A 15,520-nucleotide genomic window follows, 5' to 3' on the forward strand; every position below is an offset into this window, starting at 1 on the left:
GATGACACAGCAGGGAAGACCATAATCTCTGGAATCAGGGTTCACACCTCAATTCTCTCACTCACAAGTGGGGCCTCTGGGCCAGTTCTTGCAGTGCCCTAAGTTTGCTTTTTTTTTTTTTTTTTGATTTATGAAGTTAGAGACAACAGACAGTGCCTCTCTTCGAAGAGTGCTGGGAGAAATGTGCGAGCTGGTGCACGTCAAGTGCCTGGCACAGAGCGCGTGATCGATAAATGTCAGCTGTTCTTAGCAAGAGAAAGGAGGAAGGCGGTACTGAGGGATGACAGCAGAGGCTGCTGGTGCCAGCTCACACTAGCCTTGAACTGACTTTGGACTTTAATAGGTAGGCGGTGGGGCTCCTTTAAAGACTGTAAGTCAGGGCATCAGGCTCGGTCTGCCCTAGGCTCTAATCTCCTTTCTGACTATGGACATGGCCAACATCTAAGGGGCAGATTTGAAGGTTCCCAGTTCACAGAAATGACCTCTTCTTCTTCAAGGTCCACTGGCTCATGAGCCGCAGACCTGAGCCTGATCTCCTGCACTCGAAGTGCTGTTCTCTTGCCCTCCCACACCGCTCGCTAACCAACTGACAGACGGCATCACGCCAGCCGTGCCCCGGCTCCAATTAGCAGACAAATCAGAAGTGGCTGGCGAGGCTTCAGGCTTCGAGCCTGCTGCAGTCATGTTTATCGTTCATCAGAGGAGAGAAGGGATATGCTAGGCTGGTGAGTCAGACCCCCGCAGAGGGAAGATTTAAGGTGATGTGGCTTACGGGACCAGTCCCGGGGACTGTAATTTGGATTGTCGGCTGTGCTTAGGAACGGAATATTTCAACAATTCACTGAATATGGTCCTTGTCCAGGGAGAGCCTGCAGTTGTTAAGGAATTGGGGAAAGCAAGGCTAGCCTGGGAGCCCAAGGCGTGGCCACTGCACAAAGGGGGAAAGCTCATCTTGTTTTTATTTCTTGGTTTTAGTCTCCTTCTGTGTAAAACGAGGAGTTTGGGAAAATTCAGATTAGTAGTAGGAAGTGTTATAATGAGGTTAGGGAAAAATTCAGATCTTTTCTCCTTAAATAGACCTTCCAGCGGGAGGGAGTGCCTGTGGCGTAGTAAAGACAGTAGTAGAGAGTCTGTATTTGACTCTGGGCTTTTCCCAAAACTGGCTGTGTGACCTGGGCTTCTCCAGTCCTGTGTCCGCACCTGAGTTTTAGCACCTGCGTGCCAGGTGGGCAGGGCCCGAGCAGAGATCTCTAACTGATGAACCGTGGATTACATTTGACTTGTGGAGATTTATTTGGTTTCTGGACAGAGGCCTCTGTTTCTAATTTTTATCCATTCCTTTTTTGAGCCAACATTTATTTATTTTTTTAAAATATTTTTTTTCAAGATTTTATTTATTTATTTGTCAGAGAGAGAGAGAGCGCACGCACAAGTGGGCAGAGTGGCAGGCAGAGGTGGAGAGAGAGGCAGGCTCCCTGCTGAGCAAGGAGCTTAATGTGGGACTCGATCCCAGGACTCTGTTAAGCAGCAGCTTAACCGACTGAGCCACCCAGGCGTCCCTGGAGCCAACATTTAAATACAGGGAGATTTCACATCTAGTCCTGGATTCTTAAGTTCTCCGGAAAAGCAGAAGTCTTAGCCACGCCGGCCCCCATTCATACCGGAAGCACACTCTGGAAGTGGGCAGCAACGGCTCCCACCCAGCACACAGGCTGCTAGACTCATTCATGTCACCTGCTTCTGGAAGCTTCCAAGTGTGCCACTCTAGACGAGGGCCTGTTCACTTACATTTCTCTGACCACAGGCACAGACCTGCCATTCTGCCTTCTGAGTCTGATGCTCAGTCCTCCTGGGGGCCATGCACCTTCCCCCCCAATTAAGGCCAGAGATCTGTCTGCTTAGATGACCGTATTAAAAAACATAGGAATTATTTCAAATTTTCACATGCAAATTTGCATTAGCACATTGGATAAGCTTTCTCAAAAGTACTGTCCTCTGGGAGGTGCTGAGATGCTCCCCTAGGGGACATAAGGCTTCCCATGGCCGGTCTTCACCCTACCCATTCTTTTCCCAAGCCATCACCCTGAGATTATAGTGGTCAGGCAGTTTCTTTGGTTTATCAGCTAAACCCAGAGATTTGAATCTCCATAAAAAATAGGGGGAGAGGAAGTCATAATTGCAAGCTATAACTCTCCAAGACAGGGATATTTCTTTTACTGGAAGTTGTCTTTATTTCTCTCTCCAGCTCAGCTGTCACCTCAAACTCAGCATGTCCCACCTAAACCCATACTCTTGTCTCTGCCTCTGTCCTTGCTCCTTGGCCATCCCTCTTTCAACAAATGGCACCTCCCAGTCGCCCAAGTTGGAAGACAGGGAGTTGTCTCAAGGTTTCCCTGTCCCTCACACTCCCTAGACCAAGAACCCCGAGCCCTAGTGACTCTACCTCCCTGACTGTGTCCCTTCTTTCTAGTGTCACTGCCCGTATCCAAGGTGAAGCCATGATTGTGTCTTGCTTAGACTCCTGCACAGCCTCCTAATTTGGTCTCCCCGGATCCACACTACCGCCCTCCAGTCTAGTCCCATCCACACACTGAGTGGCCTTGGAAAAACCCAAATCTGAACACAGCCTGAACCGTTTCAGGACTCCTGATAGATTTTGGGATAAAGCCCCATGTCTCTAAGAAGCTTATATGTCTCTGCAGGATGAGGGTCCTCTCTGAATGCGATAAGCATGGAGGAACCTCCCTTCTTGAGAGGCCCACACTCCCCAAAGAGAAATGAACTGAAGCTTCCAGGCCGCAGCCTGTGGAGCTAACACAGCCCAACCATGTTGTTAGGAGGCGCCATCGGACAAGATAACCCAGGACTCCAGGAGCTCAGCCTGACCCACATCTGTGTGAAAACTTCCAGCTACTTCCTGTGCTGAAAGAGAAGGGTCCTCTGTTTATGGCCATCTCCTTACAAGTCATCTCCAGAGATAGAGCCTCTAGAAATTGGCAAAATGTAAGTGTGTCATTATTTTCACTTGGCAGGCAGAGATGCCTGCTCGTGTGCTGGATTCCAAGACAAGTTGGTCATCCCTGTGGACAGCCTGACCCTTGACTGGTTATCCCGCTCTTAGAGCCTTAAGACTGAGGATTAGAATATCTCTTCCCCCCGTATTATCATTGTTACAACCTTGTACTGGAGCTGGAGAATTAATCACTTTAAGATAGATGAGCACTTAGAAAAATAATAGGAAGAAAGATAGATGAAGGAGTCCAGGAGGAAGTGAAGGGAATCCAGCAGATTTCAAAAGAGCCCAAGGTCCTGACATGATCTACTCTCCCTGCTCATCCCAGCCCAGGCCTATGTTCTAAGATGGCCATGTTAGGCCATGTTCAGTGTCTGGGTTTATCCTTCCATCCTGACCCCCTCTCAGGCCAACCTTCTGTAATGCAGCTTACAGAGACAACTCTAATTACTCCACGGCCGCCACCATTCAGAAAAGACTCCATCAACATTTACCAATGGGAAGGTGACCTTTTTCTCCTGCAGAGTGTTGGCTGTGAGTGGGACTCAGCTGACAATCATCAGTGCCTGCGGGTAGCCCCAGCCTCTACCTGTACATGTGGGAAACCTGAGGGCCAGGGAAGGGAAGTGACCTGGAACGTAAAACGTTAGCAGAATCTCCAGTGCCCATCAAGTTCTCTCTTCCCTTCCACTATCTCTTTTCAGAGAAATGTCTCTGGTTTCAGGTCTCGCCTGACCCTCAGCTTCTGCTTCCTTCCCCCACCCCTGGAGCTGCTGGGTCTTAGCTCTGCAGACTTAGCTCTGCCCAAGGCCCCCAGGACCAACTTGGAGGCTTACACAGCCTTGGATTCCCACTCAGAGTCTTACTCACCTATCTCGTTCTGAACTCTGCTCTGTTCTGAACAACGCGGAGTTTGTGTCCAGCTGGGTCTGGAGATGCCTCCTGAGACCACCCCGGGCCCGGCCATGTCTGTCTTTTCTACGCATGCCCAGCACTTGAAGTTTGTGTCACTCACATGTTAATTACAAAAGTTACTTATCATAGTGCGTGTATGTACGCGTGTGTGGTCGTTACTATTGTTTCTTCAGCTAGACCAATAGTTCTCAACCTGACTACTTATTCAAATCTCTTAGAAAGACTATTTAAAATGCTGGTATCCAGGGCCCATCCCCAGAGACTCTAATTTCTTGGTCTGGAACAGACCCTGGGCATTGGGACATTTAAATAGCACCTCCGGGTCCAGCTGGTGTCAAGAAGAACTGCTGTGGGCTTCCAGGAGTCAGGGACACAGATTTATCCATTTCTGCCTCCTCTGAGATGCCCTGGTCAGTACGGAGTTCACCTCCATTGATGATGAGTCACCTCTCTGGGGCACTTTGCCTGACCGACCCCCTCCCCGCTGCCCGGATCAGGGGCTCTTCCCTCTCTCTTATTACACTCCGTTTGATTTCCTGTTTAGTCGCCTGCTGCTCTCAAAAGATAATGGGCTGCCTGCCTTAGGGCAGCACCCAGACTTTCATCTTTGGAGCCTTTGTCAAAGCTTTCACGCATCAGGCTGTATCAGTGTCACATAGATCTAGGGACATCTTATCCCTTCTCGTCTTCCTGATGGTTAATGAAGTCCCTCTTTCCCTCTAAATATTGTCTCTCTGCTCCTGGAAATGGCTCTTAAGCCTCATAGCCCCTGCATTAGTCATCTCTTGATGTATAACAGATTTATCCCCCCCCCCCGCTCCCCGCCATTTTGCAACTTAAAACAATAAATTATTATTGCACCTGGTATCTGCAGGTCAGGAATTGGGAGCCCCTTAGCTGAGTGGTTCTTGCTCAGGGTTTTCCGTGAAGTCGCAGCCAGAACAGGAGCTGAGGCTGCGGTATGAGAAGACTGGACTGGGTGGGGCTGGGGTCTCTCCATGAAGCTCCTCTCGTGGCTGTTGGTAGGAAGCTACCGCCTCTCCCTTAGGCGGCTCATGGCATGGCCTTCCCGAGAGCAAGTGATCCATGGGACAAAGGACACACGCAGGTGGGCGACCTGCCAGGCTGGGAGTCAGTCTTTTCAGTTCATAGCCCTGCTGTCCCCCATAGGCTGCCCAGAATAAGCCCGGTGCTACGCGGGTAGAAGCTCACAAGGACGTGGGGGTCTCAGCAGTCATTTCCGAGGCAGAAGACCGTGGCTGTCATGCGGAAAGCCGGTCTGAGATTCCAAGGGGGGTGCGTTGTGCCTGTTTGTGATCACGCTCTTGAACTACGAATGTCTACCGACGCCTGCGTGCGGGGATGGTGCAAGAGGTGGGCGAGCACCCTGGCCTCTTTCGGATCCTTCTGGAGAAAAGCTAGCAGAATAATACAGCCCTGGCTCTCAGCCCCAAGCTCCTTAATAACCTCTGAATTCTCTGTCGTTGTCAACTTGTAGATGGGGACCCAGGAGTAAACCAGAAGTGTCAAATGTCTCTGGAGTATGAACTTATTATTTATGGCCACACAGTATGAAGACAAGAGGGGAAAGAGGGAAGGAGAGACAGAGGAACGCTACCCACATGGGCTCTGACATGGGGGAGGGTAGGTGGGTGGAGCGTCCCCCATTCCGGGCTGCCCCTGACACATGGTGGGACAGAAGTCAAGGCTAGCCATGTGAACAGCCAGAGCTGATATCCCCTCCCCACTCCCCACACAGCCAGGAAGGCAGCAGGTGGGCTGGGGGAGGGGGTGGGAGGAATGAATTGCCAAGCTCGGTTAGGTCTGGGTCTGTTCCATTACTGCTTCTCACCTACGACGTGTCCTCCAGGAGTTGTTCTTTTCCTGGGGTCTCCGTTTCCCCATCTATAAAATGAGTAGGTTAGACTGATATATTATTTAGATTTTTTTTAAGGGGTACCTACATTTTCTAAACTAAATCTTACAACCAAGGAGGGGAATAGAGACTTGTTGCCTAATTAAAATACAAAAATGATGCCGTTACAGCTACGATGCACTCATGCTTCTTATATTCTTAATGGCGTTCTTAAATGTTCTGTATACATTAACTCATCTAATTCTCACAGGGGCCCTGTGAATTGTTTATTATTACTTTTTTATCATCATCCCTTTTCTTTAAAAAAAAAAAAAAGATATTCTTTATTTATTTGAGAGTGAGAGAGCACATGCAGTGGGGATGGGCAGAGGGAGAAGGAGAAGCCGGGCTCGATCCCAGGACCCTGAGATCATGACCTGAGCTAAAGGCAGAGGCTTAACCCACTGAGCCACCCAGGCTCATCATCATCCCATTTCTAAGAGAGGAAAGCTGAAGTCCAGACAGGGGAAATAACCCACCCTAGGTCACACAGCCAGTAAGTGGCCTGGACTCATGTGGGGAGGCCCCAGGGCCTTGATCTTGGTTCTTTGCAGAACAAAGAGAAGGATAATTGCTCTGGGAGAAGTAAAGGAGGATACAGGAAGAGCCCCTTCCCACTCCCTCCTCTGCCTGCGAGCATCCCCCTAAGCACAGCCACGGACCCCTCGCTCCTTTTGCAGCTTTTGCCTTGGCTCTAGATGCAGATACCAGCCATCTGTGATGCTTACTAAAATACAGATTTCCAGGCCACTCTCTATGTCCGCAGGATCTGCATCTCTGAGTAGAGTCCAGGAATTGCCACGTTAATGAGCATACCAGTGGGTCTCAGACTCACAGACAAGGGACTGTCCCAACAGGAGCCAGGGCGAGCAGCTTGATCCCAACTATTTGACTGAGAAAGGCCCAGAGTGAGCACTTCCCTAAAGGAGGGGGGAGGTCAGGATCTAATAGGTCTGCCGGAGGTCTTGCCTCATTGGGTCTCCATGCACAGGCTGTGTCACTCCGTCTGTCAAACCCGGCCTCCCCTCGGGCCACTGAGTCCGGCCGTGGCAACCCAGGTACGCGACTTCTGTTGCCCAACAGCGAAGCCCGGGTGGTGGTCATTGTGTCATTCAGGCCACAATTAATCAGCACATCTTTGAGCACACCAGGTGACTCGAGAACATTTTTATGCTTCAGAGAGAAAACAATATTCATTACTGTTCAGCGTGGCCCAGAAATCAGAGAAACAAATGGTGTTCAACATTCCTGTGTTAATTATTGTTATTCCTTGAGACTGTCACCACCCAAGTGCTGATTACAAGCTTGACTGCAGAGAGTATCTTTGCAATGGGAAATCTGGCTTCTTATGGCCTCTCCTGGGGGCTTTCTTGGTTGTTAGATCTTGGGGAAGGTCATTAATAAAGGCACTTTAGTCACAGGGCAATCGTGTTATGCTTATGAGTATAGCTGTTCTACGTAAAAGAAACACAGCCCAAGCAGAAAAGAACGGTCAAGGAAACTGGGCAGAGTGACAGGGAGAGTGGGAGGCACGAAAATCAGTCCTGGGTTCACCCCAGGGTGTGGATCAGGAGAACGTACTCTCCTCGGCTACCGTATTGTAGATACGTCATGCGCTAGCATTTTCCCCAGGAAGTGACACCTCCGGGGACTTGGGGGTTCCCGGGGCAGTTCTGTTAATGAGAGCACCCAACTGTGTTCAGCACACAATCCTCCTGGAAAGACAGTTTGGTCCTTGGCCACTAGAGAGAAGCAACGAGTCTGCATTCCTGTCTGTCCCCTCCTCATGGCTGGATGGAGGTGGGGGTGGCCCTCGCAGGGCCCTGTAAGGTATGGGAGCCAGCGAGGGGCCCTGAAGTTTGGCCTTTATTTGTGTCACATAAATGTGTCTTTGGGCCTCATTTACATTCCTATCACTGAATTCTGAGACAGCTGAAAATTCTGTCTCCAGGAAGCTGTCCCTTCCGAGCCCCTTTCCCAGGAAGGAATTACAGGATGTCTTTGAGGATTCCTGTTGAGGCCCTGGATGCGGGCCTAAGGACCCAAGAGGGCAGAGGATTTTTGCTCCATCCTTTTGGGTGGGTGGGGGCTGGAATGATGGTGGACTTCTTTCCAAAAGCCAAAACTTCTAGAAGTTACAGAGAGTCGGAGAGAAGGCGACGAGTTGTCACGCGGGCTATGTCAGCGAGGAGTCTGAATAATCACGATAATAAATAATAATATCCTCAAGGTAGATTACAGTGACATGCTCCCTGTGGGTCAGGCGCCACCAAACAGGCAGGTATTGCACAGCTGAGGGACCTGTGGTTGAGTCGGCTAAACATGGTCTCTTGGCTAAGTGGCCCATTGAGTCTGGGGACCCAGGCCTGGCTGAGTCCATTGGACATTGTCTTCTGGATGGAAAGTAGACAATAAAGGCCTCCTGGGACTTCGGAAAGGCCAACATCTCAGTCTGCTAAGGAGTATTTTTTTTTTTTTTAAAGATTTTATTTATTTATTTATTTGAGAGAGAGAGACAGTGAGAGAGAGCACGAGCGAGGAGAAGGTCAGAGAGCGAAGCAGACTCCCCATGGAGCTGGGAGCCTGATGCGGGACTCGATCCCGGGACTCCAGGATCACGCCCTGAGCCGAAGGCAGTCGTCCAACCAACTGCGCCACCCAGGAGTCCCTGCTAAGGAGTATTTTTTAAAGGGTGAAAACAAGGCAGAGGATGAATCCTTGGGCCTTGTCTGAGGAGGTGGGGGGTGGGGAAGGCCACTGGCTAATGAGCCCTCCACTGACGGTACTCATCCCTGAGTGTGGTAGCTGGGGACACAAGTGGTGCAGTCTCCATGGTAAATGCAGGGGCAGGAAGGCCTAGTTCTACTGTGGCTAAAAGGACCATGGCATCACTTGACCTCTGGCATCCTGGAGCCTGGATGCACCATATCACTAGCGAGTCGGCCCCTCCGAGTGGAAGGGACATGGATACCCATGAGGACAGGACTCCCCTGAGAGCCTGCGAAGAAGGTAACAGAGAGAGGAGAGGATGCTGGACCAGATGTCAGAGGTGGATGCGGTCTTTGAGAATATTCTAGCCCAATATTCCCACAACACAGGTGAGAAACTTGAGTCTGGGAGCGGAAGGAAGCCCTCCCGTCACATAACGTGTTGACGGCACGGCTAGGACTGGACCCCAGCTTGCCTGCCCCGGTGCCTCACCTCCTTGCTACACCTCACAAAACCCGAGTCTCATTCTAGCTCCTCAGACCCTTGAGGTGGCTTCTAAAGACGCCTGGCCAGAAAGTAACCGGGCACTGCTCTGGGTGGGCCCAGCTGGCAGGGCCTTTCTCTGGTGAGCTGGTTCTTTGCCCAGAGTGATGCCTAGTGGCAACATGGGCTGTACTTTTAGGCCAGGGCTAGGGGGCCCTCTGCTGGGCAGCTGAGGCCCGGCCCGCCAGAGGGGGAAAGGAACGGACAGGCCCCTGAGTAAAGCCCCCGGGCTAGGCTAGGACCTGGTGGCTAGTACAGGTGAGCACCCTTTTAAGCAGGGTCAGTGATGGCAAAGCTGTGCCCTGCGCCCCCTGTCTTGTAGTCCTCTTGCTCCTTGCTGTCACTGTGGTCCCGGCCAGGTGCCCTGTCCAGGACCCCCCACTCAGAGCCTCTCCTCTGGGCCCTGAAAGTTCCCATCCGTGTCCTTTGTTCTCCACCAGTCTGGGTCCTGCTCATAGGCCACTCACTCTTCAGGGGGAAATGGATTATTTCCCACCTGTCCTGAAGGGCGACATGTACAGAAACTAGGTCTTACCCCAATGGAGTGACAAGGGGGTGGAGGCCGGTCTGTTCTCTCTGCGGGGCAAGGCCCATCGGCAGGGAGGTCCTGCAGTGCCAAGGAGCCCTTGGTTTGGCAGTTGTTCCAAACTTTACTAGTTTGACTTTGAACAACATACCGACCCTTCCGTTTTCCCTGGAAAATGGGAACAGTAATTCCGATCTCTCAGAATCGCCTTAGCTAAGAAGTGAGATGAGACAGTGAAGCTTCTGCGGTAGAACCCAGAAGCTGTTCATTCCTTTCACAAAGATCCTCAGGTTTTTGTTTTTGTTTGTTTTTTTTTAAACTGTGGAACAGGAGCTCCTGCCTGCCCCTCGAGATTGCAGGCTGGGGCGTCGCGCTCTGAAAGTCAGGGAGTGTTCGACAAATCCCAGCGTTATTTTTCCTGGAGGTGCAGGGGGTCCCAGCAAGAGGAGACGTGCTAGAGGGCCAGCTTTCATGTAGACACCGAGGTCCAAATCAGGTCTACACTGCAAGTGAGGGGACGGGAAGTGTCAGAAACCCACAACCACCAAGCTGGGCCTTCCTCTCTCAAGGAAAAATTGGAGATCGGAGGCTCGCTGTGAGTCAAACCACAGCTCTGAACTTCACAACGTCTGTGATTTGGGGCAAGTACAAGGCCTCCCTGAGCCTTTGTTTCTTTATCTAGGAAGTGGGGAAGTAAAACTTCCTATGGAGTGTTGTATAGAGGAGGAAAGTATCAGGATGTGTGTACAACCCTGGCAACGAGGCGTGGCTCCCGCAGGTATCCCTTCCCAATGGAGCACTGAATTGTGGAATTACACCTCCCCCTTGTTATAAATACTCCCAGAGCCACTCAATTCTGTGTCCGTGCCCCTCTGTGGAACTCTGCCAAGCAGTCTTCTAGTCAGTGCTGGCATGCTCCCGGGGATGGGGAGCTCACCACTGCGCAGTCTGATGGTGACCAAGTTCTGGCTGTGATGCTGTGAATTCTGTCTCTGTGGGATTTCCACCTGCCCAGTCTCAGGGGCTTTACCTAATCCTTCTTTCCCTAAACCAACCATTTAGTGACACCTGAGCCTCTCATCTCTGCCAACCAAAATCTCGTGCAGATCAGCTTCAAACCTCATACCCCAGGGCAACTGGTGAGCTCGACCGCAGTGCCTCAGTGGGCTCGGAGCCATCAGGCTGGGCTCAGGGGTTTCTCTTCCTGCCCTCGGCTCAGTCTCTGAGCTTCTGTCCAGCTCTGGCCAATTCCTCTCTCCAAGAACTCAAACCATAGGAATGCTCTGGAACAGATAGTTGTTGGGTACGTTTCTACAGGCACTTTAGATAGGATCCTCCTTCTTGCCCTCCCAGCACGCGTTCTGGGTGAGGATTACCATTCCCATTGCACGGATGACGAAATGCAGGCTCAGGGAGATGGAGTGACTTGCCCAACGTCAGAAAGGCAATGAAGGGTGGAACCAGAAGTGAAGATGCTCTGCTTGATTTGGGAGATGAGAGACGGCGTTCTTCCCGCGAGTGTGATAGGAATGTGAATTTACAGGTCACCTGGGTGGCTCAGTTGGTTGAGCATCTGCCTTCAGCACAGGTCGTGATCCCAGGGTCCTGGGACCGAGTCCTGCATCGGGCTCTCTGCTCAGCGGGGAGCCTGCTTCTCCCACTCCCTCTGCCTGCCTCTCTGTCTTTCATGAATAAATAAATATTTCTAAAAATGTGAATTTTTGTAAAAAGAGACTAGTGATCTCTCGCTGCCGCTTACTTTCTTACTGATCTCTTACTTTCCTCCGCTTCCAACCACGCAGCCTCCTGCCCTGTTTTCACCGTGGCCAGAAGCGAGTCTGGCTGAGAGCACAGACGGTGCAGAGAGAGTCCAGCATCTCCTCTGGAAACTCGGTTCCGGGGCTCAGGGAAGGCGGACGGTCCGACAAGGCCCCTCCAAGCCAGCCTCACTAAGATGACAGCAATAACCCGGGCCTCTTCTGTTCTCCCCACACTCCAAGCTGTATCGTTCCCGCCTCCATGCCCTTCCTCTTGCCCTTCCCTCTACTTGGGCATCTTCTCCTCTCCAGTCGTATGTATGTAGGGCTGTCCTTGGTCACGTGCAGATAAAGAGGGCGTGTGGTGGCTAGGCTGAGCTGCCCTTCCCAGGGTCCCCTCCACTGCTTGTTGCTGGTCCAGGTGGCCTCAGGAGTGATTCTCAGGGGACATATGGGGGACAGAGGTGAATTGCAGTCACGTGTAGCTCACACCTAGTCACTTAGCTGCTGACTCACCTGGCTGGTGGCCTGTCCTACTACTGTCCCCCATCCCCTACAAACTTCCCCAGTCTCACCTCTGCAGAGGACTGTCCTCGCCGACCACCGCAGAGTCATCTCTTTCTTCCAGCCCCTCCGTTCTTCTCTCTCGGATTCACCCACCGTGGCATCTCCCCCAGGGTGGGTGCCAACACGTTTGGACTCCACTGCTTCTTTTTTGGGACTTTCTCTCCATCTGTTTCTGTGGCACATTCTAGACTGACCCCGTGCCAGACACAGAGTAGGCACTCCACAGAAAATGGGGCCAGCTGTCCTCCGCTCAGGGCCACATCTTCCCTGGTTGTGTGAGGAATCCACAGGAACAGCAAATGGGTCAGTATCGGAGGTCTGGCCAGGAGGTCCTATTTGCATGGCATCTTCGAGTGACCTAGGCATACCCGGCCCCCAGCTCCTAGCCACAAATCCCCGCCTCCCCGCTGTGGTCAGTTCTGTGGCTGTGTCTGCTGGGAAGGTCAATTCTGATGCCCAAGCCAAAAGCCTTTGTGTGAACACCTCATGGTGGACACATCTGTTTCCTAATCAGAACACAGGCAGGTTTCTCATGCTGGGTCCTAATTTGTTGAACTCGTGCATAATTGAGACAGATTATCTCCATTCTCCAGCTAGACAATTTGTCACTTACTCTCTCAGCTTGGCTCAGGGTGTTGTGGCTGGAAACCACCTCTCACTACTTGTGCAGGAGGCCTCGGAGGCCTCGTACCTGCCTCCCTCTGGAGTTTAATCCAAGGAGAATGCAAGTGGGGACCCTGCCTAAAAAGAAGAAAGGACGAATCCTGTTTTTCAGCACATGTGTGGGCCAGGGAGGAGGTGTGCTGTCTGATGGGCAGACCAGAAAAAAGAGTTTCTCACCTGCGTCTTTGAGGAAGGCCAGATTCAGGGTCCTGGACCCCCCTGAGGGGCAAGAGACAGCTAGAGCCTTTAAGCTCCAGATTAGACCCTCAGAAGTAGCCAGAACCAAAGTGACTCTGGCTCTGGAGCAGTTACAGAACTAGAAACCCAATAAACCCTGGGCTGGGAGCCACGGCCAGGGTGCAGAGGTGAAGTTCGAGTGGGTGAGAACAAACCAGGAGTGGGGTGTAGGGTCTCCCACTTTATGAAAACCTTATTTGCAACAACCAAACCAAAAGAACAGCCATGAGTAAGGGGGGTCCTGTAAGTGACAGCCTTCATCGGGAATAGCTCTTAAAGACTACGCCGTCCTGCGTACCTGATGTCCATGGGTACTGGGTTTGGATTTACACACTTTAGCGATGGTGTGGAGTATGATGTGCACTTGTACCTCAGGGCAAAGGAAAGCTCTGCGGGGTTGGGGAAGAGCCAGATGCAGAGTCAGGGAGCTGGTTCCATCCCTCCACCCCTGGGTAACAGGAGGCAAATCGCTGTCCCTCCCCCGGTCTCAGACTTCCAAGGGCCAGGGGAAAGAAGTGGACCAGGTGGTCTCTGAGGACACTTCCAGCTTTGAGATTTTCTACAGGAACAGAAGGAAGGATGACAGACATTCCCAGAGGCCCTGTTGTCAGGTGTGAATTTCACACCCTCTCTTGGGACTCCAGGAGGGAAGTGATCTACTCTCTAGACCAAGAAGCCAACATTCAAATAGGACTCACTCAATGTACTTCATGAGCCCAAGCTGAGAAAATGCAGAGCCATGAGCGCCCATATGGCCCCACCACTGGGAGGGAGATGGAGGGGTCGGCAATTGGGACCCAGGCCGGGCAGACCCCCCACATGGCTGTCATTTCCCACCAGGATGGGGGAGCCTGGGAACAGTCCCTGGGGCTTGCTGTGCCATTTCCATTTTTCAAATCCTGACAAAGCTCTGGGCCACCACCCGGGCTCCCCGTGGGGGGAAGGGAGGCCAATTTATTTAATTAACACCTCACCGGGCCTCTGGAATCTTCCCTCCAGCCACAGAGGTGCCCAAGGGGGAGCATTCGTGACCCTGATAACATTGGGGTTGCTCCAACACAAAGCTTTAAGGAATTCATTTTCTACACTTATAAATAAGTCAATAAAAAAGATGTTCGACATAATTTCCCCAGAGAAGGGAAGGAAGAAAGAGCCCGCATTGGAAACTCCTATTATCTCCTGTTGTCTTGTCTCTGATGACAGATAATGGTGAGCGGTAAGGAGGACTGGCCGAGGGGGCGGGGACAGTAATGTTTGGATAAAGATTGCCTTTCGAATGTGTCATCGTTCATCTGACTCAAAAAAAAAAAAAAAAAAAAGGCAGAAAATACAGGGCTGGCTGCGCTCCTCCAGGCCTCCCTCCCACCCACATTAGGCCAAGCTTCAGCCTTTGACACCATGAGCAAGCATGGCAGAATCACCCCTTTCATTTCCATATCCCCGATTTGCTTTCAGAAAGCTGATTGATTCGGTCCCATACCAGTGGCTCGTCATGAAGGTCTTAATTAAGGAAGAAAGTGCTACCTTGTAGTTCCTTGGGGGGATCGATGGCCCTGGGTAAGCCTCCCGCTGCTGTTCCAGGGATGGGGAGAAAGGACTGAGGCAGGTTCCAAATCAATGGGGTTAGCATTTTGGAGGTGGGGAGAGGGGGAGCCAGGGCTGTGAGGGAGCCTCCACAACCGGGGAGACGCCCCGGGGGGAGCAAAGAGAATCGAGAGACATTCTGGCCAGAAGGTCCAGGCTGCACGGTTGAGTTGGTGGAGTCGCACTGGCTTGGTGGGATCCCCAAGAAGGTAGGGAATTTGGGGAGGGCACATCCGGGAACTGGGCTGAACTTCCAAGATGGTGAGAAGTAGTACAGTTGTTTTCAACCCGGACTGCCCAGCTGAGTCATCTGGGGAGTTCTGAAACACAGTAATTCCTGAACCCCCTCCAACTACAGTCAGATCACTCTTGAGGCTGAATGATCCAAACTTAGATGTGCATTTTAAAAGCTTCCTGGGTGATTCTGTGCTGCGTGGAGGGCTGAGACACTGGTCCCAAGGGGGCTGTGAACCCCCTTTCTTCTCCAAGTGTGCTCTGTAGACCAACAACCCCCAATCGTTATCCCCCTGGGGCTTGTTAGCCTCTCAGAAGCCACTCCAGACCTACGGAAATGGAATCCAAAATGGCAACAATGATACCATTGTGGCAGGGCTGTCGGGAGGGGATGAGGTCATTCGGCAAAGCACTAACCCAGGGCCCAGCACTACTGCTTGGTAGATGTCGGTTCCTTCCCCCTCTCAATGAGGATTAAAATGCAATCAGCCATGCAAGGTATTTGGAAGGCTGCCTGCATACAGCAGGTGCTTAATAAATAGGAGCTGTTACCATTTCCTCAAAGATTCCCTGGGCAGATAGATAGAGGGAGCTTTTGCATTCCTCTGGCTCTCTACTCATCTGTCTCTTCTGCCTCTCAGAGGGTTGTATTTTAATTGGCTGTAAGTCTCTCTACCCCACTGGCTCATATGTACGTACTGGGTCTTATTCAGCTCATCTCCCCAGGCCTATACAAAGCAGCTCCAGGAAATACGTATTCAATAAATGTGAAGACCATAGAGAGTTCTTTGGTTGGTGAGTAAAGCGGCCAGGTGGTCAATGTGCTTGGGCTTTCTGAGTCCCTAGACATACAATTT

At 51.5% G+C, this 15,520-nt stretch overlaps 1 protein-coding gene across 1 annotated transcript in view; it reads right to left on the reverse strand.

Moving 5' to 3' along the window:
• The window catches only part of ASIC2 (acid sensing ion channel subunit 2), a 969,864-nt gene that overhangs the window by 446,559 nt on the left and 507,785 nt on the right, over positions 1-15,520 (reverse strand). The window lies entirely within an intron of this gene.

The sequence above is a fragment of the Neovison vison genome, chromosome 5 (assembly GCF_020171115.1).
Source record: "Neovison vison isolate M4711 chromosome 5, ASM_NN_V1, whole genome shotgun sequence".
In the NCBI taxonomy this organism is placed as follows: Eukaryota; Metazoa; Chordata; class Mammalia; order Carnivora; family Mustelidae; genus Neogale; species Neogale vison.